Here is a 13470-nt window from a genome sequence, read left to right on the forward strand (position 1 = left end):
TCTCATCCTCATCTAATCAAATTGTCTTCTTAAACTTTTTGCTTTGGCTCTTCTCACATTATCATCACCTCCATAGATATCTTTCAACTTGTTCCACATTTCAAAGGTAGTTTTGCAGTCCTTGACATCATTAAATTCTTCACATCTTAGGGTAGATGTAATGTTTATCATCATGGTGTTATGAGTCTTCTTCTAAATAATGTCATTAGTAGATAATGTGCCAGAAGGAGTTACATATGCTTCATCAAGATATTTCAATCTTGTGTCTCCAATGGAAGCTAGATGGAGTCTCATGAGACCTTGCAATGCTGAAAAGTTATCCCTATTAAGCCTTGAAATTTCCCTCTTGTAAGACATCTTGATCTTTAGCTTAGATCCCTGAAATCCTTCCTGCAAGCACCAAAAGATCTAATACCAATTGTTGGAAATATAGATGGAGTAATTGAGAAGAGGGGATGAATCAGTTACCACAAAAGAAAATCCACAGATTCCTTAGATGTCTTATATAACTAGTTACTACTGTCACTTGGTAGCCACACAGAAAAATGCTATAACTCAGTAGATGAACTATGCATTAACTTATTACTGATCTTTAAGCATTCACAATTATTAACATGCATGCAAAAGGAAAGAACATGAACAAAAGAGACACCAGATTTAACATGGAAACTCAATATGTGAAAAACCAGCAAGTAACTAGCTACCAATTTTCACTCTTCTAAAGTGAGCCCTGTTAGGAGCCAACCCTATTAAAGGCTAAAAAACACACTGTTAGGTGTGACTTTGTTAGAGGATTTAATCACCTTGCTAGGAGTGGCCTTACTAGAGGACTTTAAAACAATTCAGTAGAACTGTCCACCTTGTTAGAGGATTTACAAAAATGGCTGTTGAACCAACTTTGTTAGGAGATTTACAAATCACTACTACAATGATGAAAAAGTAACAATGAATTGACTTGAATGAGATGCAACTGTACTTTTGTTGATACAGATCTCTATTTTGCTTCACTAGATCCTCTCTGATCAAATACAGCTTTGCTGCTCCTCAAGGATATCTGATCTTTCTTCAAAATTCACTCACACCTTCCTCTTCACATAGTGAACTCACTTGCATGCTCACTCATTCATTCATCCATTCTTTGAATTCACAACTTGACCTCTTATTTATACATTAAAAATTGTCAAGTGAGCTCAATTACAAGTTACATTTACCAATAAACAATACATCAGTTGGCTACAAACATTATATTAAATAAATAAACTTTATTTCCCAAAATAATGAAATTCTTCATTGGTTGACCCTACTTGGTAAACACTGCAAATTCTGCAAAATCCTTTAGAGATTTAGTGAACTCGGTAGATACTAACTTTCTTTCGTTGACCTTGTGAGCTCGGTAGAAACTGTCTTTTGCCACAAAATTCTTGAGTGCCTGAGCGAGCTCGGTAAAAGCTATCTCCACAGTCTAATATCTAGGAATGCTCGATAGACCCTGTAATTCATTTTGCTAACCTTTTAAGCTCGATAGACTAGCTGAGCTTGGTAGACTCTATCTGATGACTGATATGACATTTTTGTAACATCAAAGACAACACATAATTGATCAATTGTATCCACCAACATTGATCCCTAACCCTAAGCAATTTTATTCAAACTTTTTTGTCACTTACAAAATTAGGGCTAGAATAAGTTGTCCAATAGAAAAAATAGCTTCCCCTAAACCCACATAGAATAATCTTGGGGTAAATTATGTTGAATTAGCATTTGAGTCTAATTAGGCTCCACATAACAACATTTCAAACCATTATTGTAAGTGATAATCCACATTACAATGAGAAAGCCATCCATTCATCATCCAAACTGATTAGTTGAAGTGATTTTTATCTTTTTTAAAAGGAAAATGTGAGTAAAGTCTTTTCTATTCTAATTTTACATGTTGTTGTACACTGAAATTGTAATATGACAAAATATATTATCTATTTGAATTATAATTAGTACATTTGAATTATTTGATATGTAGAAATCATCATCATGCCGAAGAAAAATGTCATATCCCATTTCCAATAATAATAAAATAATAAAATATTATTAAATAAGTAATAAGAATAAAGTTAAATATAATTAAATATAATTTTCATTAAAAAAATTAAATAGAACTTTTATTAAATAATTTTTTATTATTAAATTAATGATAATATTTTAAATCACAATTTATACATATTATCTACTAAATATATCATCATAGTATTGCTTGATTAATTTTATATAATTATAAAACATATCATAATTAGATATAATAAATATATAGTAATATAGTAATATGAATGATCAAGTTTTACATCTTAGAAGAACTAGAATTCAAGTCATGTCAATAATAAAAATTAACTATATTATTAATATAATAATATAGAAATTATAATATAAATAAATAAATGAATGAATCAATAGATTAACTAAATACATATTAATTCAAAAAGAAATAGATCTATTATGAATATGATATAGTCAATATCATAATAATTATAAGATAATAACATTACTAAGTATTTGAAAGATAAATAACAAAGTGAAAACTATATAACAAATGATTTGAACTAAACATTTATAAATGCCATATTACTTTTATCAGTGATTCAAGGTAACACATCTTAATATTGGCCACAAACACTAAATACCAAATGATGCGATTAAGAGATACAAGTAACGCAACTCTTGTAATGTGTCTTAATATTCTGAATGGAGAAGGCTTACAGAAACGGGAAGGAAAGGAATAGTCAAGGAGCACATAGCCAACGATTGAATTTATTGCCCTGCGTTAAGAGTTTGAGGCCTATATTTGAAGTATTGTAGGCCACAACCATTATAGAAGATATAAATTGCAATAACAAGGAGCTGGCGATTCAATCTACCCACCATGAGTGTTGGGAGGAAGGAATTGGAGCTACCAATATTCACGTAAGGTTTGAAGCTTGTGTGCTTATTTGGAGGTGTGTGTTCATATTTTTATAGTGCTATGACGTGATTTATATTGTGGTGCATAATCCATCCATGCAAATATCAAGTGGTTTAACTGTCAATATTTTTATTCAAACATTATCTCTATCTTCTTTACTTGAATGTGAAAAATTATAAATTATGAAGTAACAAATATTGGAAATCCATAACAATAATATTCGCACTTCCTGCCAAGTGTCTAATTAAATGTTAGATGACTAAACAAACAAGGAAAATCAATTTATGTTTGAGCTAGGACATATAGTGTACTTTACAAAGAAAGAAAAAACTCAAATAGTGGAAGAGCATGAGAGAGATTTGGAAAATAAAAGGCATAGAGTGAGACAATTTTGTGAACAAAAACACATTGCATTCCATTAATGAAGAATTATCTTTGGACGAGGAATATGAATCATCGATAGAAAGAAAGAGATAATGAAAATTGGAAAGACAAAGAGAATGAATGAGACTTTTATGGTCAACAAGACAATTAAATTGTAAAGACTTATCTATGATTTTTCAAGATGAAGTAACATTATTATATCATTTTGAAGTTACAACATCATCCAATTTGGAGTCACACCATAATGCATGTCATCCTAATCTACACCTTCCCATGAGGGGAAGAAAATAAATCTCTGGTTTTCTTGGATCATTGCATAGAAGGAGATGATGTGGATGAAGGGGTCTTCCAAATATGCTTACTAGTCCTCCTATCTAGACTCTTCTAGACTTTTCTACAACTCGAGCTGATAAAATCAAAATTATATGTGCATAATAACTATTATACATCAAAAATAAAATATATTTATAGATAAAATATAATATTTGTTATCACTACCAAATAGTAATTGTGTATGCCCACCTTGGGGGCACACATACAGAAAGAGCTACAACAATGATTAAAATAATCACTAAAATACATATATGAATATCATTTCAAATTAAAGTACTAACTACAATAAATAATAAATAAAATTAAGCAAACTTTGTCATACCTTTGTCAATGTTTCATAACTAGCCACTGTAGCAACAACTCTATGATCAATAGTCACAAAGATTAAGAGGAGTCTTTGATTTCAATAGCTAAAAATGATACAACATGACTAATATTTGTAGATATCAAGAATACATACACTACTAAAATTAGACTCAATTTTTTACACTGATTGGTCAATCTTTCTATGCCCTTTGATCAAAATTTTGACCAAAGTCTTTGTCAATGATTTTTGGTCAAATTTTTGATGAAACTCTTTGTACATTTATTTTTGATGCATCTTGTCATTGAAAAATAGGTCATTTTTTTCAAAATAAGGTGTCTAAAAAAGTGTTAATTTGACGAGGATTCTATGTCCTCAACAATAATCATTGTCAAAATTTCTACCAAATGTCATCTTAATTTCAACCAGAGTGGGGCATCAAAAAATATTTGATTCGACAAGGATGCCAATTTATGAACTAGCGAGAAATAATGAGAATTAGATTTATTTTTTTAAGAACTCCTAACTAATTTATGAACCATTTAACAATAATGAGAATTAGAAATTAAAAATATAGTTTTGAAAAAGAGAAGCATGCATACTTGATATGCTCCAACAAGATGAACAATTATGCATCTATTGGAAATGTCAATGAGCCAAAATGGCTCATAAAAGAAAAACCTAGTCAGGAAGTTGCCTAGAGCATTATTCGTAAAAGCCGCATATCCAATTAAACCACATAACACGTAGAAGATGGTGGTCACTCTCACTCTAATTTTTGTGGCTTTCTTCATTGGTTGGTTCTCTACTAGAGGTGATTTTGCAGTGTCCCTCACCATATTATGATATTCAGACTTAAGAAAAGATGCAAAAAAAATGAATTCATGAATGAATGCAATGTTTTAATGAAGGTTGGAAAGTCATGCTTAGATCTCAATCAAAAGGGCTAAGTATGATTAAGAAAAAACAATATTTACTAGAGCTTTGAAGACATCCAAAACTTTTTAGGCTACAATGACTATACTTGTAAGAGTCCCATGATAGTTGCCTTCTATAATTTTATATCATATTATGATTACTTAGTGTATTTCATATTGAGGTCACATTTTCAAACAATTTAGTTGATATTTCAAGGGTAGACTAAATGAAGGCATACCTACAACTTTTAAAATAGTAAGGCCAAGTCCTATTGAAGAATAACTAAATGATATGAGTGCAACAACTATAGAAAGCCAGTAGAGCTTGCCAAAGTTAGGAACTTGACATAAAACAAGTTGTACTATTCCAAATAGAATCATAAAAAGGTTGTTGTTGGAGTTGCATGAAGCTTCCTTCCCATTGTCATGGAAACAATTGGAGCACTTGATAGCCCTGCAATCATTCAACAATGGTGTAAGTATTTTCTATTGAATATTTTGGATTAAGGGTGATCCCACAATAATGGGTTCCACTTTTTGACCAATTTTGACACTGAAATCAATATTTTTGCAACAAACGTCATGTTCAAGTGACTATATCTCCAAAACTATAAATAATTTCAAGATGACATAAACTAGTGATTTTGAGTACTTTGTTCCTACTTTGTAACCATATTTTTTAATCTAAAAAAAAAATTATTTATGTCAATTTTTTTATCTCCTCCAAAAAGTGGTACATAATAAAATTCAATATTTTAAAAAGTGACAGTCTGTTTGACACACATAACTTTTTTTCTAGAAATGATAATGGAGTAATTCTTTTAGCGTTGGATTTCCAACATCAATATCCAGTGTCTGCATTTGGTTTGATTTATTTTTGATGAATATTGTATAGTTTATAAAGTTTTGAAGTGACATGAACCATAATTCAGACATATGTTCCATTTGACACAGATAATTTGAAGTCAATTTATCATAAACCATTTTTTTTTTTTGAATAGAAAGGTATCTCAATCCAGTGCCTCCATATTTTTCAAAATTTTTTTGACCTAATTTACTAATTTTCTCGAGGTGTCAAAGTCGGTTGATGTTCAATCAGTAATGAACCTATAATGAGTTAAACTCATATTTGAAAGTCTTAATGATTAATTTATGTAATAAAATTATAGTCATTGGAAAGCTTGCTCTGAGCAGCACATTTTGAAATTTTTTATTTTACAGTAGGAGATCATTCTCCTGCAATTATGGCAGTCAAAAGAGCAAAAAAAAAGAAAAAAAGAAAAAAAGGTTAAAATTTTTGTGATTTTGCATGTTCGTGCCAACATGGCGTTCGCACGAACACGTTTACCATGTTTGCGTGAATGTATGTTCGCGCGAACATACAAATCATGTTTGCGCAAACATATATATCACATATGTTCGCACGAACATACGAAATATGTTCGCGCGAACATGATTAAAAAAAAGTTCGCGCAAACATATGGTAAACTCAATTTCTCATTTTGCAATTTTTTTCATTTTTGTTCATCCCACTAAAGTGGAACCCATTATTGTGGGTTCACCCTTAAACTATATGACAAATAGAAATAAAGTGAAACAAAATGGGTCATAGATCTTGAAATCATCCCAAAACACTATATTAATTATATATTAAATAATTATATTTGTCATGTTCCTCTACTTATTTAATTAAATAGGTTCATTTTTCTAATGTATTTAAATTTAATTTAAAATGTACTTCCCCCTAATGTATTAAATTTATTTAATACAAAGTGCTCCATAAATCCCCTTTAAAATAAATTCTAATTTATTTAATTCCCTCCACTTTATTAAATTCTCTAATCCTATGACTAAATTAAATATTATTTTAATCTAATCTTAATCCTACCTAAAGCCTAGCCTACCACCCATCACTCTCATCCTTCTAAACTTACACTACCTAAACCCACTTCACTAGTACATTTGAGTTCATTTTTCAACCATTATTGGTCAAAAATTTTCACATCAAAATTTTGACCAATCTATTGGTCAAAAATCTTCTAGAGCCATGGTGCAAGTTCTACTAGGAAGTGGTTGAAATTTTGACCAATGAAAGTAGAAAACACCCACGTGTTGGTAAAAATTTTGACCAATGAAGGTAGAAAACACCCATTTGTTGGTAGAAATTTTGACCAATGAAGGTAGAAAATTTTGACCAATGAAGGTGGAAAACACCCAGGTGTTGGTAGAAATTTTGACCAATGAAGGTAGAAAACACCCAGGTGTTGGTAGAAATTTCAACCAACGCTTGGGTGTAAATTTTTTTTTAGGCATTCTAAAAAATAGTTCACATGCCTTGCGTATGATTTGACATTTTGCATGCATCTTGCACTCTCTCATTTGGCTGATGATGGATTACGAAGAGTGATCTGAAACCATGATGCTAAAAAACACACACAATCAAATCCGAAATGAACTTGCATTACAAATGGATTGTGGAAATTTGATATTGTTAATTTTTCATGCATGTCTACTAGGACAATCACAACTTAAACATATATTTGTGATTGTCCTAGTAGACATGCATGAAAAATTAACAATTTCCACAATCCATTTGTAATGCAAGTTTTGCATGCATGTCTACCAAGACAATCACAACTTAAACATATAAATATATGTTTAATTTGTGATTGTCCTAGTAGACATGCATGCAAAATTAACAATATCAGATATCCACAATCCATTTGTAATGCAAGTTCATTTTGGATTTGATTGTGTGTGTTTTTTAGCATCATGGTTTTAGATCACTCTCCATAATCCATCATTAGCTGGATGAGAGAGTGCAGGATGCATGCAAAATATCAAATCATATGCAAGGCATGTGAACTATTTTATAGAATGCTTGAAAAACATCAATAGTAACTAATCAAGCTATCTTAAACACTGATAGTAACTAATATGAAGAATACATAATTAGTTATATGATTGTGGCAGAAGGGATGGAAAGTTTTTATAGTTATAGACCACAAGTCCATCATTTCAGCTGTTAGTGCAAAGAGCATGACAGCATAATAATTACTTGATGAGACAAATCATGTATGTTGTATGAAGGTAGTCCATGGCTGACAGGGACAACCAAAAGATAAAACATATGATAAAAAGATTTATTTTCATGTTTTGAACATATGGGGTACACATAACATGACTTATTATTGCACAATTCAACTAAGTTTAGTTAATTTCCATAGGGATTGTCCCCATTTAATGGTGAACATTTTGCCACATTTCAAGCCTTTTGATGACTTAACTCACTTGTATTATCAATCAGATTTGACTACTTGCATTAAAAGAAACAAATATGCAATCCAAATGCATGTGCCAAAATAGTGAGTTGATAAAGGTAGCTCGCCAAATAGTAATTCAAATGCAAACAGTAACTCTTTTATTCAACTAAAATTTAATTTTCCAACTGCTTTGCTTTTACTTTATAAAGGGCATATGCGACTACCATTCCATGGTCCACATAATTGAACCCATGAGAGATTATATAAAGAAATGGATAGCATGAAAATTTTAAGTAATGTCAAGCCATTTATTTACTTGATATATAATGTAAATAGAACTATTATGTTTCTCAACAATAACAACCACAAAAAAATATCATCATGTACCCAAAAATGGATGGAATTTCAGAACTAACCTCCAACTAACTACTATCACCATCCCTCTATATTATAAGTTATAGTGGTGCTCTACATTTTCTCTATTCCATCATACACTTACATTTCTTTCTTTTTAGAGTATTATATATCAAAAAAATCCCCCAATGCTCTAGTATGTTTTATTTTATATTGAAAATTTGTTGTGAATTGGAGGGTTTCTATGTATTTTACCATAGTCCATATCGACAAGGTCAAAGAGATTAGTTTCATTTGACTGGTATGTGGAAGACCTTGATGTTGAGAAGTTGTGTGATTCACATGGAAGTTATTTCATTTGTCTCTAGATGAAAAGAAACTATAGAGGCTCAATTGACATGTGATCTTAGTTAATATAGAAGATAGATTATGAAATATCATCTAAAATGTTGATACAAAAGTCTTCCTAAAACAAAAATGTAAACCATATCATTCCTAAAAATGATTTATATCATTAATCAATGTAAAAGAGAGTAGAAAGAAATCATAATTGATACCTAACATGTGAACCTTGTAGGCATTTGATCTTTTGAAATGAACATGTTCTCCTAATGAAGGCTTAAACTAGTCTGGATCCCTATAGAACCACATGACATGTAATTGAATGGATAAAAATATATGATACAAGCACTTGAAACACTTAGAATGGATACTGTAGCTCAAGTGCCAAGGTCTTGAAAAATGTTGAACATATTTACTTATTGGTGAAGTTTATATGCAACATCAAGCAATAGTTAGTTATATGGTGCAACACATTTACTCAAAGCTAGCGATCAAAAAAAAAATCATCTTATAGAAGGATACCAATCACATTAAAATTGCATAAGATTATATATATTATACATTAATTAAAAACATAATTCTTTAAAGTATTTTTCTTTTCCTTTCTTCTGTTACTAGGGAAAATCCCCACTCCTCCATTGTTAGAGATTGATTAACGAAAAATTCAATCATTCACACTAAAAACTAATAAATATGATGCCTTCTTTAGTTGACTGCATCCTACACTTGTTAATAAGACCCTAATGATAAAAATTTTTTTATCTCAGTTATGCTTAGGAGGGTGGGTTTTTGGCCCATGATAATCAAAATTCAAGTTTGATAATTGATCATATTTTTCACAATGATTATGCTTATGCAAATCAACAACATTGATCTTCTTTTCTACCACACTAGTCCATTCACTAAGTTTGGAATGTTCCTTCTGATTCGTATGCATTGATCTAGCACTTGATGATGAAGGGTGGGGATAATTGATCTTCTTTGAATCCTTTTTCTTTTCATTAACTTCATGTTTGATAGGTCGACCAACATTCTAAACTGCATTGTCTACATTATTTCTCTTCTTCTCCGTAATTTGCTTCTCCTCATTTATGGCTTCACTAATGACTGCTAGTTTCCTTGCTATCCCCTTGAGCCTTTTAGGTCTTACTATACTATTTTTAAAGCTCAATCCCTACCATTTGGTAACCAAAGCTTTAGAATAAACAACATTCTAAATCATCACATGACCCAAAAGTTAATAGAAAACATTGTGTTGCCTACTTACATTCAAATCTTCCACGTGATAGCTCTAAGAATCTACAACTGTGTGGGTAGGCCTAAAATCTGCTATATAAGGCATAATTATAGTATTCATTAAGCATACACCATGACCTAGTATAATTTCATTAGGCTTGCAGTTTTGTTGATAATAAGTCCTCTTTGGCATAGAATGCATTGTTGTGAATGTTATTAGCACCAAGTTCTTCAAATTCAACATTCACCTCTACAACCTACATACAAATTTTCAATTATTAATATAACCACCAAAAATCATCACTATACAATACATAATGAGCAAATTATTTTATTTTTCTAAAATGTTTTGACTGTGGAAGTCTACCACTAAAATATTGATCCCAAAAAACCTAAATATATTTGCAGCCACTAAAACTATCATTACAAAGTATGAGCCAAAACAAACTGAATTAAATTATTTCCATCCATTCTCTATCATTTCAACTTTACATTTTTAGGTTTGCAAATTCTCAGTCTTATTGAGAATGCTTGATTCTGATGTTTGAATATTGAAATAGTAGCAACATGAGTGTGAAATCAAAACTTGATAAAAGTTCTAGAATAAACAACATTTGTACCTAATAAAAGTGCCAAAAGAAGCCATATTCATAGTTTGCAATAGTATAGATAAAGGACACTATTAGATGCCTATATTTGTGAACTTGTGCTAAGCCTATCCTCCAATCTTGATGTTTCCAAAGAATCCCATGATCTTTCTCATGCAAGAAGACACAATTCTCAATAGTTTGGACTCCTCCAATTAAATTTGTGAAATGTGCATCAAAATATTTGATATAACCCAAAAAATCACACCCTTAACACAGGCAATATTGTTTATCATTAAGATTTTTTTGTTCTTATTTGAGAAAACATCTAATTTCTCACACCTATTATTAAACAAATACATTTATACAAAATTTATAACTTCTGCTACATTTTAGAGAATATTAAAATAATTTGATACATTATTCATATACTTTTTTGAAATACTACCTTCTTTAAAAAATTATATGTTTTTTGGCAATTCGATACCTATGATTATTGTGGAGAAAGTACCTAGACTCATTGAACACCTACTTTCCTAAACTTCTTGAATGATGAGATTTCATCTTTGGACCACAAACTAGACATGCAAATTTTCCCTTTGTCTGAAGAACTAAAAGATCATGTACAATTGGATCATATACAATTATCATGTGCAACTTAAGCATATGATAGTAATGTGTAAGAACTATGGTAGACCAAAAATATTTGATCTTAACAATATAACATGCCGCAAAAATGAGTTAGCCCAGGGGCATCATGTATTGTCCATACAAGCATTGCATGGAATTGAAATTGTTAATGTCCTATCAGTCTAGAGATGTCATACATAGTGATGCCATTCCGTAACATCAACAACTTGTCAATTAGGGGCTCAATATACATGTTCATATCTTTAACTTGGTACTTACCTACTAATTGAATGAACATAAACATTACATAGTTATTATGACCATTCTCATGCACTATTTATAAATTAATTTACATAACTATAAAATGCAAAAATACTTGGCACAATCATTGGCACCATTATGTGCTCCCTCTTTATGGACATCCAAGGAGAAATGTTATTGTTAATAACAAAAATAGGCCACACTGAGTAAACAGATCTCATATCTCCATATGGATTGACACCATCCACTACCAATGAAAGCTTCAGATTACGAGGTTCTTCTTTAAAGTGTGACCATGTTTCTTCTATCTCTTTAAATGCAAAACCATCAGTAGACATTCACATAATGTCATCTTGACTTCTATTGCATGCATGGCAATCCATAAATTGTGTCAAGCTAGCAGACCTAAATAATCATTCAAGACATGGAATAATGGGAATGTACTGAAGAACCTTATGAGCCACCTTTTTTGTTATTTGATCTGACCAATATCTACTAGTATGACAATCAGATCATTCTATTGCAAATTCATGTTGTTTATGATATAGAATGTGATCATTGGGACATGCATGTATTGTCTGATACTTCATTCCAATCTAATTCATAGTGTTAGATAATTCTCGGTATGAACGAGGCAAAATGTTTTATGGTGGTATGAAAAACTCACTAATCAACCTACAACAACAAATATGCATTGTTAATATAATGAATAGTAATTGTATGCTAACATTGAAGATGACAAAAATGGCATACGTTAGCATATGTGACATTGCTACATTGGATATATCATTCATAACCTTTAAGTTCACCAAAAAAACTATAACCGAGAGTAGAGTTGCTTGGGTTCCTTCATATAAGGGCTCATGTGCCTTCTCAAGTAAAGGTATATCAAGACCATCTTCATCATCATTATCAGATTTTCTAGTACCATCATTCTAAGTCTCTTCATCACCTGCTCCAATACCATATTCTTCAATCATGTCCTCTGGCACATTATCATCTTCTTCAATGGGAGTGTTATCCTCAGCTTGGATATTCACACCTCCATGTTACTCTAGTGGGAAATTCAAATTCAACAATGGACAAAAATCATGGCCCCCTTCAACATGATCATGTTGCCTACAATGACTCTGGGCTGTTGTGATTAGAATTCTTCGATTATTTAAGCCCTTACATTTTTTGTGAGGATAATAACATTTATTTGGTTATCTTTGGAACTGAGCCCACAATGCAGGCATTGTCTCATCATTTTTTTCTAAGTTCATAGTATTAGCTGTGGTCTTTCTTCATTGGAAAATATATTTACAAATAAATTGGACATGTTATAGTTAATTTTTATATCTGCATATATGGAAATTGTTGATTAATGTTTTCAAATGTAACTAACATGATCTTATAATTTTTAGAAGGCCTAGACATTTGCAAAATGTGGAGTAATCCCTTTGCAAAAATAACTGGTGGTTTTAATCATCCCACAGGAATAGAGGACCCAAGATGTTAGTATGCAAAAAAAAGTCTGAAATAATCCCAATTGGATTGCTTTAGTTTGAAGAAAATTAAATTTGGGTTGAGAAATCTACCTAGCCATTGTGTCAATATGACAAAACCTTGATAACTTTTGTGTAGCCATCCTTTGAGAGGCCTTGTGAGGACAAATACTTTTAACTATCATTCATATGTAAGTGGTAATATATGTGTTCCTCATAGTTGCAAGATCGAGGCCTCTTCAAAACACAATATCTGCAACCCTCCTAAAAAAAGATGCTTCAAATCATTGTGTAAGAAACACTTGTAAATCATTAAACTTTAATTTATTTTCTTGTTCATCATATGTGCATAAAGGAGGTAGTGTTCCTAACAATGTAGGAAGGACTTTGTAGCTTACACTGAAGTCTACTTTCAAGAGTTT

At 31.0% G+C, this 13470-nt stretch overlaps 1 pseudogene; it reads right to left on the reverse strand.

Annotated features, from left to right (window-relative positions):
* The window catches only part of LOC149570945 (amino acid permease 6-like), a 59091-nt pseudogene that overhangs the window by 25517 nt on the left and 20104 nt on the right, over positions 1-13470 (reverse strand).

Source organism: Cupressus sempervirens, chromosome 2, assembly GCF_028749045.1.
Source record: "Cupressus sempervirens isolate cs-2001-9-10 chromosome 2, ASM2874904v1, whole genome shotgun sequence".
Classification (NCBI taxonomy): domain Eukaryota; kingdom Viridiplantae; phylum Streptophyta; class Pinopsida; order Cupressales; family Cupressaceae; genus Cupressus; species Cupressus sempervirens.